Source organism: Heterodontus francisci, chromosome 1 (assembly GCF_036365525.1).
Source record: "Heterodontus francisci isolate sHetFra1 chromosome 1, sHetFra1.hap1, whole genome shotgun sequence".
NCBI classification, from domain to species: Eukaryota; Metazoa; Chordata; class Chondrichthyes; order Heterodontiformes; family Heterodontidae; genus Heterodontus; species Heterodontus francisci.
The window spans coordinates 171,452,517-171,469,809 of NC_090371.1; the positions used below are offsets into that span (position 1 = coordinate 171,452,517).

General features: G+C 45.7%; 7 non-coding genes across 7 annotated transcripts; all 7 read left to right on the plus strand.

Moving 5' to 3' along the window:
- The first annotated feature begins 894 nt into the window (after positions 1-894).
- On the plus strand, positions 895-965 carry trnag-gcc (transfer RNA glycine (anticodon GCC)). Its single transcript has one exon. It is a non-coding gene; the product is annotated as a tRNA-Gly (tRNA).
- A 2,579-nt stretch (positions 966-3,544) lies between these two features.
- trnag-gcc (transfer RNA glycine (anticodon GCC)) lies at positions 3,545-3,615 on the plus strand. The gene has a single exon. It is a non-coding gene; the product is annotated as a tRNA-Gly (tRNA).
- Positions 3,616-6,194: 2,579 nt separating this feature from the next.
- On the plus strand, positions 6,195-6,265 carry trnag-gcc (transfer RNA glycine (anticodon GCC)). Its single transcript has one exon. It is a non-coding gene; the product is annotated as a tRNA-Gly (tRNA).
- A 2,579-nt stretch (positions 6,266-8,844) lies between these two features.
- Positions 8,845-8,915, plus strand: trnag-gcc (transfer RNA glycine (anticodon GCC)). Its single transcript has one exon. It is a non-coding gene; the product is annotated as a tRNA-Gly (tRNA).
- A 2,579-nt stretch (positions 8,916-11,494) lies between these two features.
- On the plus strand, positions 11,495-11,565 carry trnag-gcc (transfer RNA glycine (anticodon GCC)). The gene has a single exon. It is a non-coding gene; the product is annotated as a tRNA-Gly (tRNA).
- A 2,579-nt stretch (positions 11,566-14,144) lies between these two features.
- On the plus strand, positions 14,145-14,215 carry trnag-gcc (transfer RNA glycine (anticodon GCC)). Its single transcript has one exon. It is a non-coding gene; the product is annotated as a tRNA-Gly (tRNA).
- Positions 14,216-16,794: 2,579 nt separating this feature from the next.
- trnag-gcc (transfer RNA glycine (anticodon GCC)) lies at positions 16,795-16,865 on the plus strand. Its single transcript has one exon. It is a non-coding gene; the product is annotated as a tRNA-Gly (tRNA).
- Positions 16,866-17,293: the final 428 nt, after the last annotated feature.

The window sequence follows — 17,293 nt, forward strand, 5'->3', positions numbered from 1 at the left end:
GGCAGATGAAATTTAATGCAGAGTAGTGTGAAGTGATTCGTGTTGGTAGGAAGAACGAGGAGTGGCAATCTCAAATCAAGGGTACCGTTCGAAATGGGGTGCAGGAGCTGAGGGACCTGGGGGTATATGTGCACAAATGATTGAAGGTGGCAGGGCAGGTTGAGAAAGCTGTTCATAAAGCATATGGGATCCTGGCTCTTATAAGTAGGGGGATAGAGCACAAAAGCAAGGAAGTTATGATAAACCTGTGCAAAAGATTGGTATTGTGTGTGATTCAGGGCACCACACTTTGGTAAGGATGTGAAGGCATTAAGAGGGTGCAGAAAAGTTTCACGAGAATGGTTCCAGGGATGAGGAAGTTGATTTCCGTGGATAGATTGGAGAAGATGGAGCTGTGGGTTTTTGGAGTAGAGAAGATCAAGAGGAGATTTGATAGAGGTGTTGGAAATCACGAGGGGTGTGGACAGAGTAGATAGGGAGAAAGCGTTGCCGTTGGCGGAAGGACGGAGAAGCAGGGGCACCGATTGAAAGTGATTGGCAAAAGAAGCAACGGCGACATGAGGAAAAAGTTTTTTCCGCAGCGAGTTGATAGCAAGCGGAATGCAATGCCTGAGAGTGTGCTGGAGGCAGATTGAATGGTGGCTTTGAAAAAGGAATTGGACAATGACGTGTGGAGAAGATATTTGCAGGGCTACAGGGAAAAAGTAGGGCGGTGGAGCTAGGTGATTAGCCCTTGCAGAGAGCTGTGATGGACACAATGGGCGGAATGGCCTTGTTCTACGCTGTAACCATTGCATGAATGTGTCCTTGGATGAAAGGACACTGATGGCAAATGCTAGTGTTTGCAAATTAAACTTGAGGAAAAGCAAAGAAAACCCAATGAATTCTGTGATTGCATTGGTGGTTCAGTGGTAGAATTCTCGCCTGCCACGCGGGAGGCCCGGGTTCGATTCCCGGCCAATGCAATAATACTCCTCTTGCTATTTCCATCCTTCTTCCCCTGCTCTTTGCACTGCACCACCCCCACCCCTCCCCCCTGCCACATCGCAGCGTCTTTCCCATTTTGCTGCTACAACTTTTCAACATCTGCTTCACTGCACCCTTTTCTTTCATCTTACTTCAACACCTACAAATACACAATCCTCTTAAAACACCACTCATCCTTTCACTTATCTTACTGCCATCACATTATCAACTCTCTCCAATTCTCCACAGTCATCAGCTTTCACAAATATTCATCATTTAGCAAGAGCAAAACAAAATTAGCACAACTTGACACTTTTTCACCTTTCTCTCTCTTTTCTCTTCTCACTTCTTACCATCAAATCATTCATAGTCACAGCTTTTCTGCACACACTGCAATCGCAAGCAACAACAACAACAATGTGCATTTCCATATCACCTTCCATGTAGGAAAGTATCCCATGGCTCTTCACGCTGCTGTATTAAAGCAGAAATGGGACGTGGCAGGGTCTCACTCTGCTTCTTTCCAGAGTCAACTCAGAGCTTCACACCCGATTTACATGACAGGTCTTAGAGTTGGTAGCAAACTGCAAGTGTCATTGTAAATGCGTAAGCTCTCCACTTAACCTGCTCAGTTGGAAGGCGAACAATGCCAGCTTCTGCAATCATTCCGTCGAGCTGAAGTCCCACATCCTAATGTGATCCTGGTAAAACTCTCCTTTCCCTCACTTCAAGACTGTGACGTCCAGCCAAAATGATAGTACCCAAAATTGTACAGCAGCGTCGTGGGTCTTGCCTCTCGTAGCCTCGTGGTCGTGTTGTTGAGCTGCTAATGCATACAGTCGTGCCCATGATCTATGCATCTGAGTACGAATCCCGCTCTGGTCTTTGCATAGATGTGTTAATTTAATAGAAGCAGGTCCCAACTGACACTGGAATGAAACAAAGTCAGAATGGATGCTGGTAGTATGTCTCAGTCTACTTAGCTTCAATGCCACCTCTGCCTTTCCCTGCTTCTTTGTGACAAAATTGCCAGGAATTCTATGTGCCAATCTTATTGAGCAGTCCCTCTTTGAGCTGTAAGTAAAGGTGTGTAACTGTGCCTTTTGCTAGGGAGGACCTGTTTTCCGTCAAGCAGTTGAAGTGCCACCTTGGCCCCGTGCTCCCACTATTAAACCTGGATGTGAACAAAGGTAGTGGCTTGAAGATGTTGACATATTGCATGAAATGATATTGCAGTGGTGTGAAGTGTTAGTAAAGAGACAGGCTGCTGTGACGGTTGGGCATGATCTTTGCAAATTGTAGGCCTTTTTAAAATGATGAGTTTAAAGCAGAGGTGTATTGGGCGAGAAGCAGATTGTATATTTGGAGAAAGTGTAGTGTAGTTGTGTTAGAAGAAGTTTGAAAGATGGAAATGTGGTTATGAATGAAATGGAGGTGTGCAGCAGCCTGCGAGGTTTCTGTGGTGTTGCGGGCGCAAGCTTTCATGATGAAATGTGTTGCAGCCTAGGGAATGTGTTAACAGCCCTGCTTTTCCTGATATGTATTAATGACCTGGACTCGGGTGTACAGGCCACAAATTCAAAATTTGCAGATGACACAAAACTTGGAAGTACTGTGAACTGTGAGGAGGATTGTGATCAACTTCAAGAGGACATAGACAGGCTGGTGGAATGGGCGGACGAGTGGCAGATGAAATTTAATGCAGAGTAGTGTGAAGTGATTCGTGTTGGTAGGAAGAACGAGGAGTGGCAATCTCAAATCAAGGGTACCGTTCGAAATGGGGTGCAGGAGCTGAGGGACCTGGGGGTATATGTGCACAAATGATTGAAGGTGGCAGGGCAGGTTGAGAAAGCTGTTCATAAAGCATATGGGATCCTGGCTCTTATAAGTAGGGGGATAGAGCACAAAAGCAAGGAAGTTATGATAAACCTGTGCAAAAGATTGGTATTGTGTGTGATTCAGGGCACCACACTTTGGTAAGGATGTGAAGGCATTAAGAGGGTGCAGAAAAGTTTCACGAGAATGGTTCCAGGGATGAGGAAGTTGATTTCCGTGGATAGATTGGAGAAGATGGAGCTGTGGGTTTTTGGAGTAGAGAAGATCAAGAGGAGATTTGATAGAGGTGTTGGAAATCACGAGGGGTGTGGACAGAGTAGATAGGGAGAAAGCGTTGCCGTTGGCGGAAGGACGGAGAAGCAGGGGCACCGATTGAAAGTGATTGGCAAAAGAAGCAACGGCGACACGAGGAAAAAGTTTTTTCCGCAGCGAGTTGATAGCAAGCGGAATGCAATGCCTGAGAGTGTGCTGGAGGCAGATTGAATGGTGGCTTTGAAAAAGGAATTGGACAATGACGTGTGGAGAAGATATTTGCAGGGCTACAGGGAAAAAGTAGGGCGGTGGAGCTAGGTGATTAGCCCTTGCAGAGAGCTGTGATGGACACAATGGGCGGAATGGCCTTGTTCTACGCTGTAACCATTGCATGAATGTGTCCTTGGATGAAAGGACACTGATGGCAAATGCTAGTGTTTGCAAATTAAACTTGAGGAAAAGCAAAGAAAACCCAATGAATTCTGTGATTGCATTGGTGGTTCAGTGGTAGAATTCTCGCCTGCCACGCGGGAGGCCCGGGTTCGATTCCCGGCCAATGCAATGATACTCCTCTTGCTATTTCCATCCTTCTTCTCCTGCTCTTTGCACTGCACCACCCCCACCCCTCCCCCCTGCCACATCGCAGCGTCTTTCCCATTTTGCTGCTACAACTTTTCAACATCTGCTTCACTGCACCCTTTTCTTTCATCTTACTTCAACACCTACAAATACACAATCCTCTTAAAACACCACTCATCCTTTCACTTATCTTACTGCCATCACATTATCAACTCTCTCCAATTCTCCACAGTCATCAGCTTTCACAAATATTCATCATTTAGCAAGAGCAAAACAAAATTAGCACAACTTGACACTTTTTCACCTTTCTCTCTCTTTTCTCTTCTCACTTCTTACCATCAAATCATTCATAGGCACAGCTTTTCTGCACACACTGCAATCGCAAGCAACAACAACAACAATGTGCATTTCCATATCACCTTCCATGTAGGAAAGTATCCCATGGCTCTTCACGCTGCTGTATTAAAGCAGAAATGGGACGTGGCAGGGTCTCACTCTGCTTCTTTCCAGAGTCAATTCAGAGCTTCACACCTGATTTACATGACAGGTCTTAGAGTTGGTAGCAAACTGCAAGTGTCATTGTAAATGCGTAAGCTCTCCACTTAACCTGCTCAGCTGGAAGGCGAACAATGCCAGCTTCTGCAATCATTCCGTCGAGCTGAAGTCCCACATCCTAATGTGATCCTGGTAAAACTCTCCTTTCCCTCACTTCAAGACTGTGACGTCCAGCCAAAATGATGGTACCCAAAATTGTACAGCAGCGTCCTGGGTCTTGCCTCTCGTAGCCTCGTGGTCGTGTTGTTGAGCTGCTAATGCATACAGTCGTGCCCATGATCTATGCATCTGAGTACGAATCCCGCTCTGGTCTTTGCATAGATGTATTAATTTAATAGAAGCAGGTCCCAACTGACACTGGAATGAAACAAAGTCAGAATGGATGCTGGTAGTATGTCTCAGTCTACTTAGCTTCAATGCCACCTCTGCCTTTCCCTGCTTCTTTGTGACAAAATTGCCAGGAATTCTATGTGCCAATCTTATTGAGCAGTCCCTCTTTGAGCTGTAAGTAAAGGTGTGTAACTGTGCCTTTTGCTAGGGAGGACCTGTTTTCCGTCAAGCAGTTGAAGTGCCACCTTGGCCCCGTGCTCCCACTATTAAACCTGGATGTGAACAAAGGTAGTGGCTTGAAGATGTTGACATATTGCATGAAATGATATTGCAGTGGTGTGAAGTGTTAGTAAAGAGACAGGCTGCTGTGACGGTTGGGCATGATCTTTGCAAATTGTAGGCCTTTTTAAAATGATGAGTTTAAAGCAGAGGTGTATTGGGCGAGAAGCAGATTGTATATTTGGAGAAAGTGTAGTGTAGTTGTGTTAGAAGAAGTTTGAAAGATGGAAATGTGGTTATGAATGAAATGGAGGTGTGCAGCAGCCTGCGAGGTTTCTGTGGTGTTGCGGGCGCAAGCTTTCATGATGAAATGTGTTGCAGCCTAGGGAATGTGTTAACAGCCCTGCTTTTCCTGATATGTATTAATGACCTGGACTCGGGTGTACAGGCCACAAATTCAAAATTTGCAGATGACACAAAACTTGGAAGTACTGTGAACTGTGAGGAGGATTGTGATCAACTTCAAGAGGACATAGACAGGCTGGTGGAATGGGCGGACGAGTGGCAGATGAAATTTAATGCAGAGAAGTGTGAAGTGATTCGTGTTGGGAGGAAGAACGAGGAGTGGCAATCTCAAATCAAGGGTACCGTTCGAAATGGGGTGCAGGAGCTGAGGGACCTGGGGGCATATGTGCACAAATGATTGAAGGTGGCAGGGCAGGTTGAGAAAGCTGTTCATAAAGCAAATGGGATCCTGGCTCTTATAAGTAGGGGGATAGAGCACAAAAGCAAGGAAGTTATGATAAACCTGTGCAAAAGATTGGTATTGTGTGTGATTCAGGGCACCACACTTTGGTAAGGATGTGAAGGCATTAAGAGGGTGCAGAAAAGTTTCACGAGAATGGTTCCAGGGATGAGGAAGTTGATTTCCGTGGATAGATTGGAGAAGATGGAGCTGTGGGTTTTTGGAGTAGAGAAGATCAAGAGGAGATTTGATAGAGGTGTTGGAAATCACGAGGGGTGTGGACAGAGTAGATAGGGAGAAAGCGTTGCCGTTGGCGGAAGGACGGAGAAGCAGGGGCACCGATTGAAAGTGATTGGCAAAAGAAGCAACGGCGACACGAGGAAAAAGTTTTTTCCGCAGCGAGTTGATAGCAAGCGGAATGCAATGCCTGAGAGTGTGCTGGAGGCAGATTGAATGGTGGCTTTGAAAAAGGAATTGGACAATGACGTGTGGAGAAGATATTTGCAGGGCTACAGGGAAAAAGTAGGGCGGTGGAGCTAGGTGATTAGCCCTTGCAGAGAGCTGTGATGGACACAATGGGCGGAATGGCCTTGTTCTACGCTGTAACCATTGCATGAATGTGTCCTTGGATGAAAGGACACTGATGGCAAATGCTAGTGTTTGCAAATTAAACTTGAGGAAAAGCAAAGAAAACCCAATGAATTCTGTGATTGCATTGGTGGTTCAGTGGTAGAATTCTCGCCTGCCACGCGGGAGGCCCGGGTTCGATTCCCGGCCAATGCAATGATACTCCTCTTGCTATTTCCATCCTTCTTCTCCTGCTCTTTGCACTGCACCACCCCCACCCCTCCCCCCTGCCACATCGCAGCGTCTTTCCCATTTTGCTGCTACAACTTTTCAACATCTGCTTCACTGCACCCTTTTCTTTCATCTTACTTCAACACCTACAAATACACAATCCTCTTAAAACACCACTCATCCTTTCACTTATCTTACTGCCATCACATTATCAACTCTCTCCAATTCTCCACAGTCATCAGCTTTCACAAATATTCATCATTTAGCAAGAGCAAAACAAAATTAGCACAACTTGACACTTTTTCACCTTTCTCTCTCTTTTCTCTTCTCACTTCTTACCATCAAATCATTCATAGGCACAGCTTTTCTGCACACACTGCAATCGCAAGCAACAACAACAACAATGTGCATTTCCATATCACCTTCCATGTAGGAAAGTATCCCATGGCTCTTCACGCTGCTGTATTAAAGCAGAAATGGGACGTGGCAGGGTCTCACTCTGCTTCTTTCCAGAGTCAATTCAGAGCTTCACACCTGATTTACATGACAGGTCTTAGAGTTGGTAGCAAACTGCAAGTGTCATTGTAAATGCGTAAGCTCTCCACTTAACCTGCTCAGCTGGAAGGCGAACAATGCCAGCTTCTGCAATCATTCCGTCGAGCTGAAGTCCCACATCCTAATGTGATCCTGGTAAAACTCTCCTTTCCCTCACTTCAAGACTGTGACGTCCAGCCAAAATGATGGTACCCAAAATTGTACAGCAGCGTCCTGGGTCTTGCCTCTCGTAGCCTCGTGGTCGTGTTGTTGAGCTGCTAATGCATACAGTCGTGCCCATGATCTATGCACCTGAGTACGAATCCCGCTCTGGTCTTTGCATAGATGTATTAATTTAATAGAAGCAGGTCCCAACTGACACTGGAATGAAACAAAGTCAGAATGGATGCTGGTAGTATGTCTCAGTCTACTTAGCTTCAATGCCACCTCTGCCTTTCCCTGCTTCTTTGTGACAAAATTGCCAGGAATTCTATGTGCCAATCTTATTGAGCAGTCCCTCTTTGAGCTGTAAGTAAAGGTGTGTAACTGTGCCTTTTGCTAGGGAGGACCTGTTTTCCGTCAAGCAGTTGAAGTGCCACCTTGGCCCCGTGCTCCCACTATTAAACCTGGATGTGAACAAAGGTAGTGGCTTGAAGATGTTGACATATTGCATGAAATGATATTGCAGTGGTGTGAAGTGTTAGTAAAGAGACAGGCTGCTGTGACGGTTGGGCATGATCTTTGCAAATTGTAGGCCTTTTTAAAATGATGAGTTTAAAGCAGAGGTGTATTGGGCGAGAAGCAGATTGTATATTTGGAGAAAGTGTAGTGTAGTTGTGTTAGAAGAAGTTTGAAAGATGGAAATGTGGTTATGAATGAAATGGAGGTGTGCAGCAGCCTGCGAGGTTTCTGTGGTGTTGCGGGCGCAAGCTTTCATGATGAAATGTGTTGCAGCCTAGGGAATGTGTTAACAGCCCTGCTTTTCCTGATATGTATTAATGACCTGGACTCGGGTGTACAGGCCACAAATTCAAAATTTGCAGATGACACAAAACTTGGAAGTACTGTGAACTGTGAGGAGGATTGTGATCAACTTCAAGAGGACATAGACAGGCTGGTGGAATGGGCGGACGAGTGGCAGATGAAATTTAATGCAGAGAAGTGTGAAGTGATTCGTGTTGGGAGGAAGAACGAGGAGTGGCAATCTCAAATCAAGGGTACCGTTCGAAATGGGGTGCAGGAGCTGAGGGACCTGGGGGCATATGTGCACAAATGATTGAAGGTGGCAGGGCAGGTTGAGAAAGCTGTTCATAAAGCAAATGGGATCCTGGCTCTTATAAGTAGGGGGATAGAGCACAAAAGCAAGGAAGTTATGATAAACCTGTGCAAAAGATTGGTATTGTGTGTGATTCAGGGCACCACACTTTGGTAAGGATGTGAAGGCATTAAGAGGGTGCAGAAAAGTTTCACGAGAATGGTTCCAGGGATGAGGAAGTTGATTTCCGTGGATAGATTGGAGAAGATGGAGCTGTGGGTTTTTGGAGTAGAGAAGATCAAGAGGAGATTTGATAGAGGTGTTGGAAATCACGAGGGGTGTGGACAGAGTAGATAGGGAGAAAGCGTTGCCGTTGGCGGAAGGACGGAGAAGCAGGGGCACCGATTGAAAGTGATTGGCAAAAGAAGCAACGGCGACATGAGGAAAAAGTTTTTTCGGCAGCGAGTTGATAGCAAGCGGAATGCAATGCCTGAGAGGGTGCTGGAGGCAGATTGAATGGTGGCTTTGAAAAAGGAATTGGACAATGACGTGTGGAGAAGATATTTGCAGGGCTACAGGGAAAAAGTAGGGCGGTGGAGCTAGGTGATTAGCCCTTGCAGAGAGCTGTGATGGACACAATGGGCGGAATGGCCTTGTTCTACGCTGTAACCATTGCATGAATGTGTCCTTGGATGAAAGGACACTGATGACAAATGCTAGTGTTTGCAAATTAAACTTGAGGAAAAGCAAAGAAAACCCAATGAATTCTGTGATTGCATTGGTGGTTCAGTGGTAGAATTCTCGCCTGCCACGCGGGAGACCCGGGTTCGATTCCCGGCCAATGCAATGAGACTCCTATTGCTATTTCCATCCTTCTTCCCCTGCTCTTTGCACTGCACCACCCCCACCCCTCCCCCCTGCCACATCGCAGCGTCTTTCCCATTTTGCTGCTACAACTTTTCAACATCTGCTTCACTGCATCCTTTTCTTTCATCTTACTTCAACACCTACAAATACACAATCCTCTTAAAACACCACTCATCCTTTCACTTATCTTACTGCCATCACATTATCAACTCTCTCCAATTCTCCACAGTCATCAGCTTTCACAAATATTCATCATTTAGCAAGAGCAAAACAAAATTAGCACAACTTGACACTTTTTCACCTTTCTCTCTCTTTTCTCTTCTCACTTCTTACCATCAAATCATTCATAGGCACAGCTTTTCTGCACACACTGCAATCGCAAGCAACAACAACAACAATGTGCATTTCCATATCACCTTCCATGTAGGAAAGTATCCCATGGCTCTTCACGCTGCTGTATTAAAGCAGAAATGGGACGTGGCAGGGTCTCACTCTGCTTCTTGCCAGAGTCAATTCAGAGCTTCACACCTGATTTACATGACAGGTCTTAGAGTTGGTAGCAAACTGCAAGTGTCATTGTAAATGCGTAAGCTCTCCACTTAACCTGCTCAGCTGGAAGGCGAACAATGCCAGCTTCTGCAATCATTCCGTCGAGCTGAAGTCCCACATCCTAATGTGATCCTGGTAAAACTCTCCTTTCCCTCACTTCAAGACTGTGACGTCCAGCCAAAATGATGGTACCCAAAATTGTACAGCAGCGTCATGGGTCTTGCCTCTCGTAGCCTCGTGGTCGTGTTGTTGAGCTGCTAATGCATACAGTCGTGCCCATGATCTATGCATCTGAGTATGAATCCCGCTCTGGTCTTTGCATAGATGTATTAATTTAATAGAAGCAGGTCCCAACTGACACTGGAATGAAACAAAGTCAGAATGGATGCTGGTAGTATGTCTCAGTCTACTTAGCTTCAATGCCACCTCTGCCTTTCCCTGCTTCTTTGTGACAAAATTGCCAGGAATTCTATGTGCCAATCTTATTGAGCAGTCCCTCTTTGAGCTGTAAGTAAAGGTGTGTAACTGTGCCTTTTGCTAGGGAGGACCTGTTTTCCGTCAAGCAGTTGAAGTGCCACCTTGGCCCCGTGCTCCCACTATTAAACCTGGATGTGAACAAAGGTAGTGGCTTGAAGATGTTGACATATTGCATGAAATGATATTGCAGTGGTGTGAAGTGTTAGTAAAGAGACAGGCTGCTGTGACGGTTGGGCATGATCTTTGCAAATTGTAGGCCTTTTTAAAATGATGAGTTTAAAGCAGAGGTGTATTGGGCGAGAAGCAGATTGTATGTTTGGAGAAAGTGTAGTGTAGTTGTGTTAGAAGAAGTTTGAAAGATGGAAATGTGGTTATGAATGAAATGGAGGTGTGCAGCAGCCTGCGAGGTTTCTGTGGTGTTGCGGGCGCAAGCTTTCATGATGAAATGTGTTGCAGTCTAGGGAATGTGTTAGCAGCCCTGCTTTTCCTGATATGTATTAATGACCTGGACTCGGGTGTACAGGCCACAAATTCAAAATTTGCAGATGACACAAAACTTGGAAGTACTGTGAACTGTGAGGAGGATTGTGATCAACTTCAAGAGGACATAGACAGGCTGGTGGAATGGGCGGACGAGTGGCAGATGAAATTTAATGCAGAGAAGTGTGAAGTGATTCGTGTTGGGAGGAAGAACGAGGAGTGGCAATCTCAAATCAAGGGTACCGTTCGAAATGGGGTGCAGGAGCTGAGGGACCTGGGGGCATATGTGCACAAATGATTGAAGGTGGCAGGGCAGGTTGAGAAAGCTGTTCATAAAGCAAATGGGATCCTGGCTCTTATAAGTAGGGGGATAGAGCACAAAAGCAAGGAAGTTATGATAAACCTGTGCAAAAGATTGGTATTGTGTGTGATTCAGGGCACCACACTTTGGTAAGGATGTGAAGGCATTAAGAGGGTGCAGAAAGGTTTCACGAGAATGGTTCCAGGGATGAGGAAGTTGATTTCCGTGGATAGATTGGAGAAGATGGAGCTGTGGGTTTTTGGAGTAGAGAAGATCAAGAGGAGATTTGATAGAGGTGTTGGAAATCACGAGGGGTGTGGACAGAGTATATAGGGAGAAAGCGTTGCCGTTGGCGGAAGGACGGAGAAGCAGGGGCACCGATTGAAAGTGATTGGCAAAAGAAGCAACGGCGACATGAGGAAAAAGTTTTTTCGGCAGCGAGTTGATAGCAAGCGGAATGCAATGCCTGAGAGTGTGCTGGAGGCAGATTGAATGGTGGCTTTGAAAAAGGAATTGGACAATGACGTGTGGAGAAGATATTTGCAGGGCTACAGGGAAAAAGTAGGGCGGTGGAGCTAGGTGATTAGCCCTTGCAGAGAGCTGTGATGGACACAATGGGCGGAATGGCCTTGTTCTACGCTGTAACCATTGCATGAATGTGTCCTTGGATGAAAGGACACTGATGACAAATGCTAGTGTTTGCAAATTAAACTTGAGGAAAAGCAAAGAAAACCCAATGAATTCTGTGATTGCATTGGTGGTTCAGTGGTAGAATTCTCGCCTGCCACGCGGGAGGCCCGGGTTCGATTCCCGGCCAATGCAATGATACTCCTATTGCTATTTCCATCCTTCTTCCCCTGCTCTTTGCACTGCACCACCCCCACCCCTCCCCCCTGCCACATCGCAGCGTCTTTCCCATTTTGCTGCTACAACTTTTCAACATCTGCTTCACTGCACCCTTTTCTTTCATCTTACTTCAACACCTACAAATACACAATCCTCTTAAAACACCACTCATCCTTTCACTTATCTTACTGCCATCACATTATCAACTCTCTCCAATTCTCCACAGTCATCAGCTTTCACAAATATTCATCATTTAGCAAGAGCAAAACAAAATTAGCACAACTTGACACTTTTTCACCTTTCTCTCTCTTTTCTCTTCTCACTTCTTACCATCAAATCATTCATAGGCACAGCTTTTCTGCACACACTGCAATCGCAAGCAACAACAACAACAATGTGCATTTCCATATCACCTTCCATGTAGGAAAGTATCCCATGGCTCTTCACGCTGCTGTATTAAAGCAGAAATGGGACGTGGCAGGGTCTCACTCTGCTTCTTTCCAGAGTCAACTCAGAGCTTCACACCCGATTTACATGACAGGTCTTAGAGTTGGTAGCAAACTGCAAGTGTCATTGTAAATGCGTAAGCTCTCCACTTAACCTGCTCAGTTGGAAGGCGAACAATGCCAGCTTCTGCAATCATTCCGTCGAGCTGAAGTCCCACATCCTAATGTGATCCTGGTAAAACTCTCCTTTCCCTCACTTCAAGACTGTGACGTCCAGCCAAAATGATGGTACCCAAAATTGTACAGCAGCGTCATGGGTCTTGCCTCTCGTAGCCTCGTGGTCGTGTTGTTGAGCTGCTAATGCATACAGTCGTGCCCATGATCTATGCATCTGAGTACGAATCCCGCTCTGGTCTTTGCATAGATGTATTAATTTAATAGAAGCAGGTCCCAACTGACACTGGAATGAAGCAGAGTCAGAATGGATGCTGGTAGTATGTCTCAGTCTACTTAGCTTCAATGCCACCTCTGCCTTTCCCTGCTTCTTTGTGACAAAATTGCCAGGAATTCTATGTGCCAATCTTATTGAGCAGTCCCTCTTTGAGCTGTAAGTAAAGGTGTGTAACTGTGCCTTTTGCTAGGGAGGACCTGTTTTCCGTCAAGCAGTTGAAGTGCCACCTTGGCCCCGTGCTCCCACTATTAAACCTGGATGTGAACAAAGGTAGTGGCTTGAAGATGTTGACATATTGCATGAAATGATATTGCAGTGGTGTGAAGTGTTAGTAAAGAGACAGGCTGCTGTGACGGTTGGGCATGATCTTTGCAAATTGTAGGCCTTTTTAAAATGATGAGTTTAAAGCAGAGGTGTATTGGGCGAGAAGCAGATTGTATATTTGGAGAAAGTGTAGTGTAGTTGTGTTAGAAGAAGTTTGAAAGATGGAAATGTGGTTATGAATGAAATGGAGGTGTGCAGCAGCCTGCGAGGTTTCTGTGGTGTTGCGGGCGCAAGCTTTCATGATGAAATGTGTTGCAGTCTAGGGAATGTGTTAGCAGCCCTGCTTTTCCTGATATGTATTAATGACCTGGACTCGGGTGTACAGGCCACAAATTCAAAATTTGCAGATGACACAAAACTTGGAAGTACTGTGAACTGTGAGGAGGATTGTGATCAACTTCAAGAGGACATAGACAGGCTGGTGGAATGGGCGGACGAGTGGCAGATGAAATTTAATGCAGAGAAGTGTGAAGTGATTCGTGTTGGGAGGAAGAACGAGGAGTGGCAATCTCAAATCAAGGGTACCGTTCGAAATGGGGTGCAGGAGCTGAGGGACCTGGGGGCATATGTGCACAAATGATTGAAGGTGGCAGGGCAGGTTGAGAAAGCTGTTCATAAAGCAAATGGGATCCTGGCTCTTATAAGTAGGGGGATAGAGCACAAAAGCAAGGAAGTTATGATAAACCTGTGCAAAAGATTGGTATTGTGTGTGATTCAGGGCACCACACTTTGGTAAGGATGTGAAGGCATTAAGAGGGTGCAGAAAGGTTTCACGAGAATGGTTCCAGGGATGAGGAAGTTGATTTCCGTGGATAGATTGGAGAAGATGGAGCTGTGGGTTTTTGGAGTAGAGAAGATCAAGAGGAGATTTGATAGAGGTGTTGGAAATCACGAGGGGTGTGGACAGAGTATATAGGGAGAAAGCGTTGCCGTTGGCGGAAGGACGGAGAAGCAGGGGCACCGATTGAAAGTGATTGGCAAAAGAAGCAACGGCGACATGAGGAAAAAGTTTTTTCGGCAGCGAGTTGATAGCAAGCGGAATGCAATGCCTGAGAGTGTGCTGGAGGCAGATTGAATGGTGGCTTTGAAAAAGGAATTGGACAATGACGTGTGGAGAAGATATTTGCAGGGCTACAGGGAAAAAGTAGGGCGGTGGAGCTAGGTGATTAGCCCTTGCAGAGAGCTGTGATGGACACAATGGGCGGAATGGCCTTGTTCTACGCTGTAACCATTGCATGAATGTGTCCTTGGATGAAAGGACACTGATGGCAAATGCTAGTGTTTGCAAATTAAACTTGAGGAAAAGCAAAGAAAACCCAATGAATTCTGTGATTGCATTGGTGGTTCAGTGGTAGAATTCTCGCCTGCCACGCGGGAGGCCCGGGTTCGATTCCCGGCCAATGCAATGATACTCCTCTTGCTATTTCCATCCTTCTTCCCCTGCTCTTTGCACTGCACCACCCCCACCCCTCCCCCCTGCCACATCGCAGCGTCTTTCCCATTTTGCTGCTACAACTTTTCAACATCTGCTTCACTGCACCCTTTTCTTTCATCTTACTTCAACACCTACAAATACACAATCCTCTTAAAACACCACTCATCCTTTCACTTATCTTACTGCCATCACATTATCAACTCTCTCCAATTCTCCACAGTCATCAGCTTTCACAAATATTCATCATTTAGCAAGAGCAAAACAAAATTAGCACAACTTGACACTTTTTCACCTTTCTCTCTCTTTTCTCTTCTCACTTCTTACCATCAAATCATTCATAGGCACAGCTTTTCTGCACACACTGCAATCGCAAGCAACAACAACAACAATGTGCATTTCCATATCACCTTCCATGTAGGAAAGTATCCCATGGCTCTTCACGCTGCTGTATTAAAGCAGAAATGGGACGTGGCAGGGTCTCACTCTGCTTCTTTCCAGAGTCAACTCAGAGCTTCACACCCGATTTACATGACAGGTCTTAGAGTTGGTAGCAAACTGCAAGTGTCATTGTAAATGCGTAAGCTCTCCACTTAACCTGCTCAGTTGGAAGGCGAACAATGCCAGCTTCTGCAATCATTCCGTCGAGCTGAAGTCCCACATCCTAATGTGATCCTGGTAAAACTCTCCTTTCCCTCACTTCAAGACTGTGACGTCCAGCCAAAATGATGGTACCCAAAATTGTACAGCAGCGTCGTGGGTCTTGCCTCTCGTAGCCTCGTGGTCGTGTTGTTGAGCTGCTAATGCATACAGTCGTGCCCATGATCTATGCATCTGAGTACGAATCCCGCTCTGGTCTTTGCATAGATGTATTAATTTAATAGAAGCAGGTCCCAACTGACACTGGAATGAAGCAGAGTCAGAATGGATGCTGGTAGTATGTCTCAGTCTACTTAGCTTCAATGCCACCTCTGCCTTTCCCTGCTTCTTTGTGACAAAATTGCCAGGAATTCTATGTGCCAATCTTATTGAGCAGTCCCTCTTTGAGCTGTAAGTAAAGGTGTGTAACTGTGCCTTTTGCTAGGGAGGACCTGTTTTCCGTCAAGCAGTTGAAGTGCCACCTTGGCCCCGTGCTCCCACTATTAAACCTGGATGTGAACAAAGGTAGTGGCTTGAAGATGTTGACATATTGCATGAAATGATATTGCAGTGGTGTGAAGTGTTAGTAAAGAGACAGGCTGCTGTGACGGTTGGGCATGATCTTTGCAAATTGTAGGCCTTTTTAAAATGATGAGTTTAAAGCAGAGGTGTATTGGGCGAGAAGCAGATTGTATATTTGGAGAAAGTGTAGTGTAATTTTGTTAGCAGAAGTTTGAAAGATGGAAATGTGGTTATGAATGAAATGGAGGTGTGCAGCAGCCTGCGAGGTTTCTGTTGTGTTGCGGGCGCAAGATTTCATGATGAAATGTGTTGCAGCCTAGGGAATGTGTTAGCAGCCCTGCTTTTCCTGATATGTATTAATGACCTGGACTCGGGTGTACAGGCCACAAATTCAAAATTTGCAGATGACACAAAACTTGGAAGTACTGTGAACTGTGAGGAGGATTGTGATCAACTTCAAGAGGACATAGACAGGCTGGTGGAATGGGCGGACGAGTGGCAGATGAAATTTAATGCAGAGTAGTGTGAAGTGATTCGTGTTGGTAGGAAGAACGAGGAGTGGCAATCTCAAATCAAGGGTACCGTTCGAAATGGGGTGCAGGAGCTGAGGGACCTGGGGGTATATGTGCACAAATGATTGAAGGTGGCAGGGCAGGTTGAGAAAGCTGTTCATAAAGCATATGGGATCCTGGCTCTTATAAGTAGGGGGATAGAGCACAAAAGCAAGGAAGTTATGATAAACCTGTGCAAAAGATTGGTATTGTGTGTGATTCAGGGCACCACACTTTGGTAAGGATGTGAAGGCATTAAGAGGGTGCAGAAAAGTTTCACGAGAATGGTTCCAGGGATGAGGAAGTTGATTTCCGTGGATAGATTGGAGAAGATGGAGCTGTGGGTTTTTGGAGTAGAGAAGATCAAGAGGAGATTTGATAGAGGTGTTGGAAATCACGAGGGGTGTGGACAGAGTAGATAGGGAGAAAGCGTTGCCGTTGGCGGAAGGACGGAGAAGCAGGGGCACCGATTGAAAGTGATTGGCAAAAGAAGCAACGGCGACACGAGGAAAAAGTTTTTTCCGCAGCGAGTTGATAGCAAGCGGAATGCAATGCCTGAGAGTGTGCTGGAGGCAGATTGAATGGTGGCTTTGAAAAAGGAATTGGACAATGACGTGTGGAGAAGATATTTGCAGGGCTACAGGGAAAAAGTAGGGCGGTGGAGCTAGGTGATTAGCCCTTGCAGAGAGCTGTGATGGACACAATGGGCGGAATGGCCTTGTTCTACGCTGTAACCATTGCATGAATGTGTCCTTGGATGAAAGGACACTGATGGCAAATGCTAGTGTTTGCAAATTAAACTTGAGGAAAAGCAAAGAAAACCCAATGAATTCTGTGATTGCATTGGTGGTTCAGTGGTAGAATTCTCGCCTGCCACGCGGGAGGCCCGGGTTCGATTCCCGGCCAATGCAATGATACTCCTCTTGCTATTTCCATCCTTCTTCTCCTGCTCTTTGCACTGCACCACCCCCACCCCTCCCCCCTGCCACATCGCAGCGTCTTTCCCATTTTGCTGCTACAACTTTTCAACATCTGCTTCACTGCACCCTTTTCTTTCATCTTACTTCAACACCTACAAATACACAATCCTCTTAAAACACCACTCATCCTTTCACTTATCTTACTGCCATCACATTATCAACTCTCTCCAATTCTCCACAGTCATCAGCTTTCACAAATATTCATCATTTAGCAAGAGCAAAACAAAATTAGCACAACTTGACACTTTTTCACCTTTCTCTCTCTTTTCTCTTCTCACTTCTTACCATCAAATCATTCATAGGCACAGCTTTTCTGCACACACTGCAATCGCAAGCAACAACAACAACAATGTGCATTT